Source organism: Patagioenas fasciata, chromosome 16 (assembly GCF_037038585.1).
Source record: "Patagioenas fasciata isolate bPatFas1 chromosome 16, bPatFas1.hap1, whole genome shotgun sequence".
Taxonomy (NCBI): Eukaryota; Metazoa; Chordata; class Aves; order Columbiformes; family Columbidae; genus Patagioenas; species Patagioenas fasciata.
The window spans coordinates 17,201,989-17,217,928 of record NC_092535.1 but is presented as its reverse complement, the minus strand read 5'-3'; positions in this window follow the sequence as shown (position 1 = coordinate 17,217,928).

The following is a 15,940-nucleotide window of genomic DNA, read 5'->3' as shown; positions in this document are numbered from 1 at the left end:
CACTGATCTGTTACGGTTGGATCCCTGGCTATCACTGATCTGTTACGGTTGGATCCCTGGGTGTCACTGATCTGTTACAGCTGGATCCCTGGGTATCACTGACCTGTTACGGTTGGATCCCTGGGTGTCACTGATCTGTTACGGTTGGATCCCTGGGTATCACTGATCTGTTACAGTTGGATCCCTGGGTGTCACTGATCTGTTACGGTTGGATCCCTGGGTGTCACTGATCTGTTACAGCTGGATCCCTGGGTATCACTGATCTGTTACAGCTGGATCCCTGGGTATCACTGACCTGTTACGGTTGGATCCCTGGGTATCACTGATCTGTTACAGTTGGATCCCTGGCTATCACTGATCTGTTACGGTTGGATCCCTGGGTGTCACTGATCTGTTACAGCTGGATCCCTGGGTATCACTGATCTGTTACAGCTGGATCCCTGGGTATCACTGACCTCTTACGGTTGGATCCCTGGGTATCACTGATCTGTTACAGTTGGATCCCTGGGTGTCACTGATCTGTTACAGTTGAATCCCTGGGTATCACTGACCTGTTACAGTTGGATCCCTGGGTATCACTGATCTGTTACAGCTGGATCCCTGGGTATCACTGATCTGTTACAGCTGGATCCCTGGGTATCACTGACCTGTTACGGTTGGATCCCTGGGTATCACTGACCTGTTACGGTTGGATCCCTGGGTATCACTGACCTGTTACAGTTGGATCCCTGGGTATCACTGACCTGTTACAGTTGGATCCCTGGGTATCACTGACCTGTTACAGTTGGATCCCTGGGTATCACTGATCTGTTTACAGTTGGATCCCTGGGTATCACTGATCTGTTACGGTTGGATCCCTGGGTATCACTGATCTGTTACGGTTGGATCCCTGGGTATCACTGTTCTGTTACGGTTGGATCCCTGGGTATCACTGACCTGTTACAGTTGGATCCCTGGGTATCACTGATCTGTTACAGTTGGATCCCTGGGTATCACTGACCTGTTACAGTTGGATCCCTGGGTATCACTGATCTGTTACGGTTGGATCCCTGGTTATCACTGATCTGTTACGGTTGGATCCCTGGGTATCACTGACCTGTTACGGTTGGATCCCTGGGTGTCACTGATCTGTTACGGTTGGATCCCTGGGTATCACTGATCTGTTACAGTTGGATCCCTGGGTGTCACTGATCTGTTACGGTTGGATCCCTGGGTGTCACTGATCTGTTACAGCTGGATCCCTGGGTATCACTGACCTGTTACGGTTGGATCCCTGGGTGTCACTGATCTGTTACGGTTGGATCCCTGGGTATCACTGATCTGTTACAGTTGGATCCCTGGGTGTCACTGATCTGTTACGGTTGGATCCCTGGGTGTCACTGATCTGTTACAGCTGGATCCCTGGGTATCACTGATCTGTTACAGCTGGATCCCTGGGTATCACTGACCTGTTACGGTTGGATCCCTGGCTATCACTGATCTGTTACGGTTGGATCCCTGGGTGTCACTGATCTGTTACAGCTGGATCCCTGGGTGTCACTGATCTGTTACAGCTGGATCCCTGGGTATCACTGATCTGTTACAGCTGGATCCCTGGGTATCACTGACCTCTTACGGTTGGATCCCTGGGTATCACTGATCTGTTACAGTTGGATCCCTGGGTGTCACTGATCTGTTACAGTTGGATCCCTGGGTATCACTGACCTGTTACAGTTGGATCCCTGGGTATCACTGATCTGTTACAGCTGAATCCCTGGGTATCACTGATCTGTTACAGCTGGATCCCTGGGTATCACTGACCTGTTACGGTTGGATCCCTGGGTATCACTGACCTGTTACGGTTGGATCCCTGGGTATCACTGACCTGTTACAGTTGGATCCCTGGGTATCACTGATCTGTTACGGTTGGATTCCTGGGTATCACTGACCTGTTACGGTTGGATCCCTGTGTGTCACTGATCTGTTACGGTTGGATCCCTGGGTATCACTGATCTGTTACAGTTGGATCCCTGGGTGTCACTGATCTGTTACGGTTGGATCCCTGGCTATCACTGATCTGTTACAGTTGGATCCCTGGCTATCACTGATCTGTTACGGTTAGATCCCTGGGTGTCACTGATCTGTTACAGCTGGATCCCTGGGTATCACTGACCTGTTACGGTTGGATCCCTGGGTATCACTGATCTGTTACGGTTGGATCCCTGGGTATCACTGACCTGTTACGGTTGGATCCCTGGGTATCACTGATCTGTTACGGTTGGATCCCTGGGTGTCACTGATCTGTTACAGTTGGATCCCTGGGTATCACTGATCTGTTACGGTTGGATTCCTGGGTATCACTGACCTGTTACGGTTGGATCCCTGTGTGTCACTGATCTGTTACGGTTGGATCCCTGGGTATCACTGATCTGTTACAGTTGGATCCCTGGGTGTCACTGATCTGTTACGGTTGGATCCCTGGGTATCACTGACCTGTTACGGTTGGATCCCTGGGTATCACTGATCTGTTACGGTTGGATCCCTGGGTGTCACTGATCTGTTACGGTTGGATCCCTGGGTATCACTGATCTGTTAAGGTTGGATCCCTGGGTGTCACTGATCTGTTACGGTTGGATCCCTGTGTATCACTGACCTGTTACGGTTGGATCCCTGGGTATCACTGATCTGTTACGGTTGGATCCCTGGGTATCACTGATCTGTTACGGTTGGATCCCTGGGTATCACTGATCTGTTACGGTTGGATCCCTGGGTGTCACTGATCTGTTACGGTTGGATCCCTGTGTATCACTGACCTGTTACGGTTGGATCCCTGGGTGTCACTGATCTGTTATGGTTGGATCCCTGTGTATCACTGACCTGTTACGGTTGGATCCCTGGGTGTCACTGACCTGTTACGGTTGGATCCCTGGGTATCACTGATCTGTTACGGTTGGATCCCTGGGTATCACTGAACTGTTACGGTTGGATCCCTGGGTGTCACTGATCTGTTACGGTTGGATCCCTGTGTATCACTGACCTGTTACGGTTGGATCCCTGTCTATCACTGACCTGTTACGGTTGGATCCCTGGGTGTCACTGACCTGTTACGGTTGGATCCCTGGGTATCACTGACCTGTTACGGTTGGATCCCTGGGTATCACTGAACTGTTACGGTTGGATCCCTGGGTATCACTGATCTGTTACGGTTGGATCCCTGGGTGTCACTGATCTGTTACGGTTGGATCCCTGGGTGTCACTGATCTGTTACGGTTGGATCCTTGGGTATCACTGATCTGTTACGGTTGGATCCCTGGGTATCACTGAACTGTTACGGTTGGATCCCTGGGTGTCACTGATCTGTTACGGTTGGATCCCTGTCTATCACTGACCTGTTACGGTTGGATCCCTGTCTATCACTGATCTGTTACGGTTGGATCCCTGGGTGTCACTGACCTGTTACGGTTGGATCCCTGGGTGTCACTGATCTGTTACGGTTGGATCCCTGGGTATCACTGACCTGTTACGGTTGGATCCCTGGGTGTCACTGACCTGTTACGGTTGGATCCCTGGGTGTCACTGATCTGTTACAGCTGGATCCCTGGGTATAACTGACCTCTTACGGTTGGATCCCTGGGTATCACTGATCTGTTACAGCTGGATCCCTGGGTATCACTGATCTGTTACAGCTGGATCCCTGGGTATCACTGACCTCTTACGGTTGGATCCCTGGGTATCACTGATCTGTTACAGTTGGATCCCTGGGTGTCACTGATCTGTTACAGTTGGATCCCTGGGTATCACTGACCTGTTACAGTTGGATCCCTGGGTATCACTGATCTGTTACAGTTGGATCCCTGGGTGTCACTGATCTGTTACAGTTGGATCCCTGGGTATCACTGACCTGTTACAGTTGGATCCCTGGGTATCACTGATCTGTTACAGCTGAATCCCTGGGTATCACTGATCTGTTACAGCTGGATCCCTGGGTATCACTGACCTGTTACGGTTGGATCCCTGGGTATCACTGACCTGTTACGGTTGGATCCCTGGGTATCACTGACCTGTTACAGTTGGATCCCTGGGTATCACTGATCTGTTACAGTTGGATCCCTGGGTATCACTGATCTGTTACGGTTGGATCCCTGGGTATCACTGATCTGTTACGGTTGGATCCCTGGGTGTCACTGATCTGTTACGGTTGGATCCCTGGGTGTCACTGATCTGTTACGGTTGGATCCCTGGGTATCACTGATCTGTTACGGTTGGATCCCTGGGTGTCACTGATCTGTTACGGTTGGATCCCTGGGTGTCACTGATCTGTTACAGCTGGATCCCTGGGTATCACTGATCTGTTACAGCTGGATCCCTGGGTATCACTGACCTGTTACGGTTGGATCCCTGGGTATCACTGATCTGTTACAGTTGGATCCCTGGCTATCACTGATCTGTTACGGTTGGATCCCTGGGTATCACTGACCTGTTACGGTTGGATCCCTGGGTATCACTGATCTGTTACAGTTGGATCCCTGGGTATCACTGACCTGTTACGGTTGGATCCCTGGGTATCACTCACCTGTTACAGTTGGATCCCTGGGTATCACTGATCTGTTACGGTTGGATCCCTGGGTATCACTGATCTGTTACGGTTGGATCCCTGGGTATCACTGACCTGTTACGGTTGGATCCCTGGGTATCACTGACCTGTTACGGTTGGATCCCTGGGTATCACTGACCTGTTACAGTTGGATCCCTGGGTGTCACTGATCTGTTACGGTTGGATCCCTGGGTATCACTGATCTATTACAGTTGGATCCCTGGGTGTCACTGATCTGTTACAGCTGGATCCCTGGGTATCACTGACCTGTTACGGTTGGATCCCTGGGTATCACTGATCTGTTACAGTTGGATCCCTGGCTATCACTGATCTGTTACGGTTGGATCCCTGGCTATCACTGATCTGTTACGGTTGGATCCCTGGGTATCACTGACCTGTTACGGTTGGATCCCTGGGTATCACTGATCTGTTACAGCTGGATCCCTGGGTATCACTGACCTCTTACGGTTGGATCCCTGGGTATCACTGATCTGTTACAGTTGGATCCCTGGGTGTCACTGATCTGTTACAGTTGAATCCCTGGGTATCACTGACCTGTTACAGTTGGATCCCTGGGTATCACTGATCTGTTACAGCTGGATCCCTGGGTATCACTGATCTGTTACAGCTGGATCCCTGGGTATCACTGACCTGTTACGGTTGGATCCCTGGGTATCACTGACCTGTTACGGTTGGATCCCTGGGTATCACTGACCTGTTACAGTTGGATCCCTGGGTATCACTGACCTGTTACAGTTGGATCCCTGGGTATCACTGACCTGTTACAGTTGGATCCCTGGGTATCACTGATCTGTTTACAGTTGGATCCCTGGGTATCACTGATCTGTTACGGTTGGATCCCTGGGTATCACTGATCTGTTACGGTTGGATCCCTGGGTATCACTGTTCTGTTACGGTTGGATCCCTGGGTATCACTGACCTGTTACAGTTGGATCCCTGGGTGTCACTGATCTGTTACAGTTGAATCCCTGGGTATCACTGACCTGTTACAGTTGGATCCCTGGGTATCACTGATCTGTTACAGCTGGATCCCTGGGTATCACTGATCTGTTACAGCTGGATCCCTGGGTATCACTGACCTGTTACGGTTGGATCCCTGGGTATCACTGACCTGTTACGGTTGGATCCCTGGGTATCACTGACCTGTTACAGTTGGATCCCTGGGTATCACTGACCTGTTACAGTTGGATCCCTGGGTATCACTGACCTGTTACAGTTGGATCCCTGGGTATCACTGATCTGTTTACAGTTGGATCCCTGGGTATCACTGATCTGTTACGGTTGGATCCCTGGGTATCACTGATCTGTTACGGTTGGATCCCTGGGTATCACTGTTCTGTTACGGTTGGATCCCTGGGTATCACTGACCTGTTACAGTTGGATCCCTGGGTATCACTGATCTGTTACAGTTGGATCCCTGGGTATCACTGACCTGTTACAGTTGGATCCCTGGGTATCACTGATCTGTTACGGTTGGATCCCTGGTTATCACTGATCTGTTACGGTTGGATCCCTGGGTATCACTGACCTGTTACGGTTGGATCCCTGGGTGTCACTGATCTGTTACGGTTGGATCCCTGGGTATCACTGATCTGTTACAGTTGGATCCCTGGGTGTCACTGATCTGTTACGGTTGGATCCCTGGGTGTCACTGATCTGTTACAGCTGGATCCCTGGGTATCACTGACCTGTTACGGTTGGATCCCTGGGTGTCACTGATCTGTTACGGTTGGATCCCTGGGTATCACTGATCTGTTACAGTTGGATCCCTGGGTGTCACTGATCTGTTACGGTTGGATCCCTGGGTGTCACTGATCTGTTACAGCTGGATCCCTGGGTATCACTGATCTGTTACAGCTGGATCCCTGGGTATCACTGACCTGTTACGGTTGGATCCCTGGCTATCACTGATCTGTTACGGTTGGATCCCTGGGTGTCACTGATCTGTTACAGCTGGATCCCTGGGTGTCACTGATCTGTTACAGCTGGATCCCTGGGTATCACTGATCTGTTACAGCTGGATCCCTGGGTATCACTGACCTCTTACGGTTGGATCCCTGGGTATCACTGATCTGTTACAGTTGGATCCCTGGGTGTCACTGATCTGTTACAGTTGGATCCCTGGGTATCACTGACCTGTTACAGTTGGATCCCTGGGTATCACTGATCTGTTACAGCTGAATCCCTGGGTATCACTGATCTGTTACAGCTGGATCCCTGGGTATCACTGACCTGTTACGGTTGGATCCCTGGGTATCACTGACCTGTTACGGTTGGATCCCTGGGTATCACTGACCTGTTACAGTTGGATCCCTGGGTATCACTGATCTGTTACGGTTGGATTCCTGGGTATCACTGACCTGTTACGGTTGGATCCCTGTGTGTCACTGATCTGTTACGGTTGGATCCCTGGGTATCACTGATCTGTTACAGTTGGATCCCTGGGTGTCACTGATCTGTTACGGTTGGATCCCTGGGTATCACTGACCTGTTACGGTTGGATCCCTGGGTATCACTGACCTGTTACGGTTGGATCCCTGGGTGTCACTGACCTGTTACGGTTGGATCCCTGGGTATCACTGATCTGTTACGGTTGGATCCCTGGGTATCACTGAACTGTTACGGTTGGATCCCTGGGTGTCACTGATCTGTTACGGTTGGATCCCTGTGTATCACTGACCTGTTACGGTTGGATCCCTGTCTATCACTGACCTGTTACGGTTGGATCCCTGGGTGTCACTGACCTGTTACGGTTGGATCCCTGGGTATCACTGACCTGTTACGGTTGGATCCCTGGGTATCACTGAACTGTTACGGTTGGATCCCTGGGTATCACTGATCTGTTACGGTTGGATCCCTGGGTGTCACTGATCTGTTACGGTTGGATCCCTGGGTGTCACTGATCTGTTACGGTTGGATCCCTGGGTATCACTGATCTGTTACGGTTGGATCCCTGGGTATCACTGAACTGTTACGGTTGGATCCCTGGGTGTCACTGATCTGTTACGGTTGGATCCCTGTCTATCACTGACCTGTTACGGTTGGATCCCTGTCTATCACTGATCTGTTACGGTTGGATCCCTGGGTGTCACTGACCTGTTACGGTTGGATCCCTGGGTGTCACTGATCTGTTACGGTTGGATCCCTGGGTATCACTGACCTGTTACGGTTGGATCCCTGGGTGTCACTGACCTGTTACGGTTGGATCCCTGGGTGTCACTGATCTGTTACAGCTGGATCCCTGGGTATCACTGATCTGTTACAGCTGGATCCCTGGGTATAACTGACCTCTTACGGTTGGATCCCTGGGTATCACTGATCTGTTACAGCTGGATCCCTGGGTATCACTGATCTGTTACAGCTGGATCCCTGGGTATCACTGACCTCTTACGGTTGGATCCCTGGGTATCACTGATCTGTTACAGTTGGATCCCTGGGTGTCACTGATCTGTTACAGTTGGATCCCTGGGTATCACTGACCTGTTACAGTTGGATCCCTGGGTATCACTGATCTGTTACAGTTGGATCCCTGGGTGTCACTGATCTGTTACAGTTGGATCCCTGGGTATCACTGACCTGTTACAGTTGGATCCCTGGGTATCACTGATCTGTTACAGCTGAATCCCTGGGTATCACTGATCTGTTACAGCTGGATCCCTGGGTATCACTGACCTGTTACGGTTGGATCCCTGGGTATCACTGACCTGTTACGGTTGGATCCCTGGGTATCACTGACCTGTTACAGTTGGATCCCTGGGTATCACTGATCTGTTACAGTTGGATCCCTGGGTATCACTGATCTGTTACGGTTGGATCCCTGGGTATCACTGATCTGTTACGGTTGGATCCCTGGGTGTCACTGATCTGTTACGGTTGGATCCCTGGGTGTCACTGATCTGTTACGGTTGGATCCCTGGGTATCACTGATCTGTTACGGTTGGATCCCTGGGTGTCACTGATCTGTTACGGTTGGATCCCTGGGTGTCACTGATCTGTTACAGCTGGATCCCTGGGTATCACTGATCTGTTACAGCTGGATCCCTGGGTATCACTGACCTGTTACGGTTGGATCCCTGGGTATCACTGATCTGTTACAGTTGGATCCCTGGCTATCACTGATCTGTTACGGTTGGATCCCTGGGTATCACTGACCTGTTACGGTTGGATCCCTGGGTATCACTGATCTGTTACAGTTGGATCCCTGGGTATCACTGACCTGTTACGGTTGGATCCCTGGGTATCACTCACCTGTTACAGTTGGATCCCTGGGTATCACTGATCTGTTACGGTTGGATCCCTGGGTATCACTGATCTGTTACGGTTGGATCCCTGGGTATCACTGACCTGTTACGGTTGGATCCCTGGGTATCACTGACCTGTTACGGTTGGATCCCTGGGTATCACTGACCTGTTACAGTTGGATCCCTGGGTGTCACTGATCTGTTACGGTTGGATCCCTGGGTATCACTGATCTATTACAGTTGGATCCCTGGGTGTCACTGATCTGTTACAGCTGGATCCCTGGGTATCACTGACCTGTTACGGTTGGATCCCTGGGTATCACTGATCTGTTACAGTTGGATCCCTGGCTATCACTGATCTGTTACGGTTGGATCCCTGGCTATCACTGATCTGTTACGGTTGGATCCCTGGGTGTCACTGATCTGTTACAGCTGGATCCCTGGGTATCACTGACCTGTTACGGTTGGATCCCTGGGTGTCACTGATCTGTTACGGTTGGATCCCTGGGTATCACTGATCTGTTACAGTTGGATCCCTGGGTGTCACTGATCTGTTACGGTTGGATCCCTGGGTGTCACTGATCTGTTACAGCTGGATCCCTGGGTATCACTGATCTGTTACAGCTGGATCCCTGGGTATCACTGACCTGTTACGGTTGGATCCCTGGGTATCACTGATCTGTTACAGTTGGATCCCTGGCTATCACTGATCTGTTACGGTTGGATCCCTGGGTGTCACTGATCTGTTACAGCTGGATCCCTGGGTATCACTGATCTGTTACAGCTGGATCCCTGGGTATCACTGACCTCTTACGGTTGGATCCCTGGGTATCACTGATCTGTTACAGTTGGATCCCTGGGTGTCACTGATCTGTTACAGTTGAATCCCTGGGTATCACTGACCTGTTACAGTTGGATCCCTGGGTATCACTGATCTGTTACAGCTGGATCCCTGGGTATCACTGATCTGTTACAGCTGGATCCCTGGGTATCACTGACCTGTTACGGTTGGATCCCTGGGTATCACTGACCTGTTACGGTTGGATCCCTGGGTATCACTGACCTGTTACAGTTGGATCCCTGGGTATCACTGACCTGTTACAGTTGGATCCCTGGGTATCACTGACCTGTTACAGTTGGATCCCTGGGTATCACTGATCTGTTTACAGTTGGATCCCTGGGTATCACTGATCTGTTACGGTTGGATCCCTGGGTATCACTGATCTGTTACGGTTGGATCCCTGGGTATCACTGTTCTGTTACGGTTGGATCCCTGGGTATCACTGACCTGTTACAGTTGGATCCCTGGGTATCACTGATCTGTTACAGTTGGATCCCTGGGTATCACTGACCTGTTACAGTTGGATCCCTGGGTATCACTGATCTGTTACGGTTGGATCCCTGGTTATCACTGATCTGTTACGGTTGGATCCCTGGGTATCACTGACCTGTTACGGTTGGATCCCTGGGTGTCACTGATCTGTTACGGTTGGATCCCTGGGTATCACTGATCTGTTACAGTTGGATCCCTGGGTGTCACTGATCTGTTACGGTTGGATCCCTGGGTGTCACTGATCTGTTACAGCTGGATCCCTGGGTATCACTGACCTGTTACGGTTGGATCCCTGGGTGTCACTGATCTGTTACGGTTGGATCCCTGGGTATCACTGATCTGTTACAGTTGGATCCCTGGGTGTCACTGATCTGTTACGGTTGGATCCCTGGGTGTCACTGATCTGTTACAGCTGGATCCCTGGGTATCACTGATCTGTTACAGCTGGATCCCTGGGTATCACTGACCTGTTACGGTTGGATCCCTGGCTATCACTGATCTGTTACGGTTGGATCCCTGGGTGTCACTGATCTGTTACAGCTGGATCCCTGGGTGTCACTGATCTGTTACAGCTGGATCCCTGGGTATCACTGATCTGTTACAGCTGGATCCCTGGGTATCACTGACCTCTTACGGTTGGATCCCTGGGTATCACTGATCTGTTACAGTTGGATCCCTGGGTGTCACTGATCTGTTACAGTTGGATCCCTGGGTATCACTGACCTGTTACAGTTGGATCCCTGGGTATCACTGATCTGTTACAGCTGAATCCCTGGGTATCACTGATCTGTTACAGCTGGATCCCTGGGTATCACTGACCTGTTACGGTTGGATCCCTGGGTATCACTGACCTGTTACGGTTGGATCCCTGGGTATCACTGACCTGTTACAGTTGGATCCCTGGGTATCACTGATCTGTTACGGTTGGATTCCTGGGTATCACTGACCTGTTACGGTTGGATCCCTGTGTGTCACTGATCTGTTACGGTTGGATCCCTGGGTATCACTGATCTGTTACGGTTGGATCCCTGGGTATCACTGATCTGTTACGGTTGGATCCCTGGGTGTCACTGATCTGTTACGGTTGGATCCCTGTGTATCACTGACCTGTTACGGTTGGATCCCTGGGTGTCACTGATCTGTTATGGTTGGATCCCTGTGTATCACTGACTTGTTACGGTTGGATCCCTGGGTGTCACTGACCTGTTACGGTTGGATCCCTGGGTATCACTGATCTGTTACGGTTGGATCCCTGGGTATCACTGAACTGTTACGGTTGGATCCCTGGGTGTCACTGATCTGTTACGGTTGGATCCCTGTGTATCACTGACCTGTTACGGTTGGATCCCTGTCTATCACTGACCTGTTACGGTTGGATCCCTGGGTGTCACTGACCTGTTACGGTTGGATCCCTGGGTATCACTGACCTGTTACGGTTGGATCCCTGGGTATCACTGAACTGTTACGGTTGGATCCCTGGGTATCACTGATCTGTTACGGTTGGATCCCTGGGTGTCACTGATCTGTTACGGTTGGATCCCTGGGTGTCACTGATCTGTTACGGTTGGATCCCTGGGTATCACTGATCTGTTACGGTTGGATCCCTGGGTATCACTGAACTGTTACGGTTGGATCCCTGGGTGTCACTGATCTGTTACGGTTGGATCCCTGTCTATCACTGACCTGTTACGGTTGGATCCCTGTCTATCACTGATCTGTTACGGTTGGATCCCTGGGTGTCACTGACCTGTTACGGTTGGATCCCTGGGTGTCACTGATCTGTTACGGTTGGATCCCTGGGTATCACTGACCTGTTACGGTTGGATCCCTGGGTGTCACTGACCTGTTACGGTTGGATCCCTGGGTGTCACTGATCTGTTACAGCTGGATCCCTGGGTATCACTGATCTGTTACAGCTGGATCCCTGGGTATAACTGACCTCTTACGGTTGGATCCCTGGGTATCACTGATCTGTTACAGCTGGATCCCTGGGTATCACTGATCTGTTACAGCTGGATCCCTGGGTATCACTGACCTCTTACGGTTGGATCCCTGGGTATCACTGATCTGTTACAGTTGGATCCCTGGGTGTCACTGATCTGTTACAGTTGGATCCCTGGGTATCACTGACCTGTTACAGTTGGATCCCTGGGTATCACTGATCTGTTACAGTTGGATCCCTGGGTGTCACTGATCTGTTACAGTTGGATCCCTGGGTATCACTGACCTGTTACAGTTGGATCCCTGGGTATCACTGATCTGTTACAGCTGAATCCCTGGGTATCACTGATCTGTTACAGCTGGATCCCTGGGTATCACTGACCTGTTACGGTTGGATCCCTGGGTATCACTGACCTGTTACGGTTGGATCCCTGGGTATCACTGACCTGTTACAGTTGGATCCCTGGGTATCACTGATCTGTTACAGTTGGATCCCTGGGTATCACTGATCTGTTACGGTTGGATCCCTGGGTATCACTGATCTGTTACGGTTGGATCCCTGGGTGTCACTGATCTGTTACGGTTGGATCCCTGGGTGTCACTGATCTGTTACGGTTGGATCCCTGGGTATCACTGATCTGTTACGGTTGGATCCCTGGGTGTCACTGATCTGTTACGGTTGGATCCCTGGGTGTCACTGATCTGTTACAGCTGGATCCCTGGGTATCACTGATCTGTTACAGCTGGATCCCTGGGTATCACTGACCTGTTACGGTTGGATCCCTGGGTATCACTGATCTGTTACAGTTGGATCCCTGGCTATCACTGATCTGTTACGGTTGGATCCCTGGGTATCACTGACCTGTTACGGTTGGATCCCTGGGTATCACTGATCTGTTACAGTTGGATCCCTGGGTATCACTGACCTGTTACGGTTGGATCCCTGGGTATCACTCACCTGTTACGGTTGGATCCCTGGGTATCACTGATCTGTTACGGTTGGATCCCTGTGTATCACTGACCTGTTACGGTTGGATCCCTGGGTGTCACTGATCTGTTATGGTTGGATCCCTGTGTATCACTGACTTGTTACGGTTGGATCCCTGGGTGTCACTGACCTGTTACGGTTGGATCCCTGGGTATCACTGATCTGTTACGGTTGGATCCCTGGGTATCACTGAACTGTTACGGTTGGATCCCTGGGTGTCACTGATCTGTTACGGTTGGATCCCTGTGTATCACTGACCTGTTACGGTTGGATCCCTGTCTATCACTGACCTGTTACGGTTGGATCCCTGGGTGTCACTGACCTGTTACGGTTGGATCCCTGGGTATCACTGACCTGTTACGGTTGGATCCCTGGGTATCACTGAACTGTTACGGTTGGATCCCTGGGTATCACTGATCTGTTACGGTTGGATCCCTGGGTGTCACTGATCTGTTACGGTTGGATCCCTGGGTGTCACTGATCTGTTACGGTTGGATCCCTGGGTATCACTGATCTGTTACGGTTGGATCCCTGGGTATCACTGAACTGTTACGGTTGGATCCCTGGGTGTCACTGATCTGTTACGGTTGGATCCCTGTCTATCACTGACCTGTTACGGTTGGATCCCTGTCTATCACTGATCTGTTACGGTTGGATCCCTGGGTGTCACTGACCTGTTACGGTTGGATCCCTGGGTGTCACTGATCTGTTACGGTTGGATCCCTGGGTATCACTGACCTGTTACGGTTGGATCCCTGGGTGTCACTGACCTGTTACGGTTGGATCCCTGGGTGTCACTGATCTGTTACAGCTGGATCCCTGGGTATCACTGATCTGTTACAGCTGGATCCCTGGGTATAACTGACCTCTTACGGTTGGATCCCTGGGTATCACTGATCTGTTACAGCTGGATCCCTGGGTATCACTGATCTGTTACAGCTGGATCCCTGGGTATCACTGACCTCTTACGGTTGGATCCCTGGGTATCACTGATCTGTTACAGTTGGATCCCTGGGTGTCACTGATCTGTTACAGTTGGATCCCTGGGTATCACTGACCTGTTACAGTTGGATCCCTGGGTATCACTGATCTGTTACAGTTGGATCCCTGGGTGTCACTGATCTGTTACAGTTGGATCCCTGGGTATCACTGACCTGTTACAGTTGGATCCCTGGGTATCACTGATCTGTTACAGCTGAATCCCTGGGTATCACTGATCTGTTACAGCTGGATCCCTGGGTATCACTGACCTGTTACGGTTGGATCCCTGGGTATCACTGACCTGTTACGGTTGGATCCCTGGGTATCACTGACCTGTTACAGTTGGATCCCTGGGTATCACTGATCTGTTACAGTTGGATCCCTGGGTATCACTGATCTGTTACGGTTGGATCCCTGGGTATCACTGATCTGTTACGGTTGGATCCCTGGGTGTCACTGATCTGTTACGGTTGGATCCCTGGGTGTCACTGATCTGTTACGGTTGGATCCCTGGGTATCACTGATCTGTTACGGTTGGATCCCTGGGTGTCACTGATCTGTTACGGTTGGATCCCTGGGTGTCACTGATCTGTTACAGCTGGATCCCTGGGTATCACTGATCTGTTACAGCTGGATCCCTGGGTATCACTGACCTGTTACGGTTGGATCCCTGGGTATCACTGATCTGTTACAGTTGGATCCCTGGCTATCACTGATCTGTTACGGTTGGATCCCTGGGTATCACTGACCTGTTACGGTTGGATCCCTGGGTATCACTGATCTGTTACAGTTGGATCCCTGGGTATCACTGACCTGTTACGGTTGGATCCCTGGGTATCACTCACCTGTTACGGTTGGATCCCTGGGTATCACTGATCTGTTACGGTTGGATCCCTGGGTATCACTGATCTGTTACGGTTGGATCCCTGGGTATCACTGACCTGTTACGGTTGGATCCCTGGGTATCACTGACCTGTTACGGTTGGATCCCTGGGTATCACTGACCTGTTACAGTTGGATCCCTGGGTGTCACTGATCTGTTACGGTTGGATCCCTGGGTATCACTGATCTATTACAGTTGGATCCCTGGGTGTCACTGATCTGTTACAGCTGGATCCCTGGGTATCACTGACCTGTTACGGTTGGATCCCTGGGTATCACTGATCTGTTACAGTTGGATCCCTGGCTATCACTGATCTGTTACGGTTGGATCCCTGGCTATCACTGATCTGTTACGGTTGGATCCCTGGGTGTCACTGATCTGTTACAGCTGGATCCCTGGGTATCACTGACCTGTTACGGTTGGATCCCTGGGTGTCACTGATCTGTTACGGTTGGATCCCTGGGTATCACTGATCTGTTACAGTTGGATCCCTGGGTGTCACTGATCTGTTACGGTTGGATCCCTGGGTGTCACTGATCTGTTACAGCTGGATCCCTGGGTATCACTGATCTGTTACAGCTGGATCCCTGGGTATCACTGACCTGTTACGGTTGGATCCCTGGGTATCACTGATCTGTTACAGTTGGATCCCTGGCTATCACTGATCTGTTACGGTTGGATCCCTGGGTGTCACTGATCTGTTACAGCTGGATCCCTGGGTATCACTGATCTGTTACAGCTGGATCCCTGGGTATCACTGACCTCTTACGGTTGGATCCCTGGGTATCACTGATCTGTTACAGTTGGATCCCTGGGTGTCACTGATCTGTTACAGTTGAATCCCTGGGTATCACTGACCTGTTACAGTTGGATCCCTGGGTATCACTGATCTGTTACAGCTGGATCCCTGGGTATCACTGATCTGTTACAGCTGGATCCCTGGGTATCACTGACCTGTTACGGTTGGATCCCTGGGTAT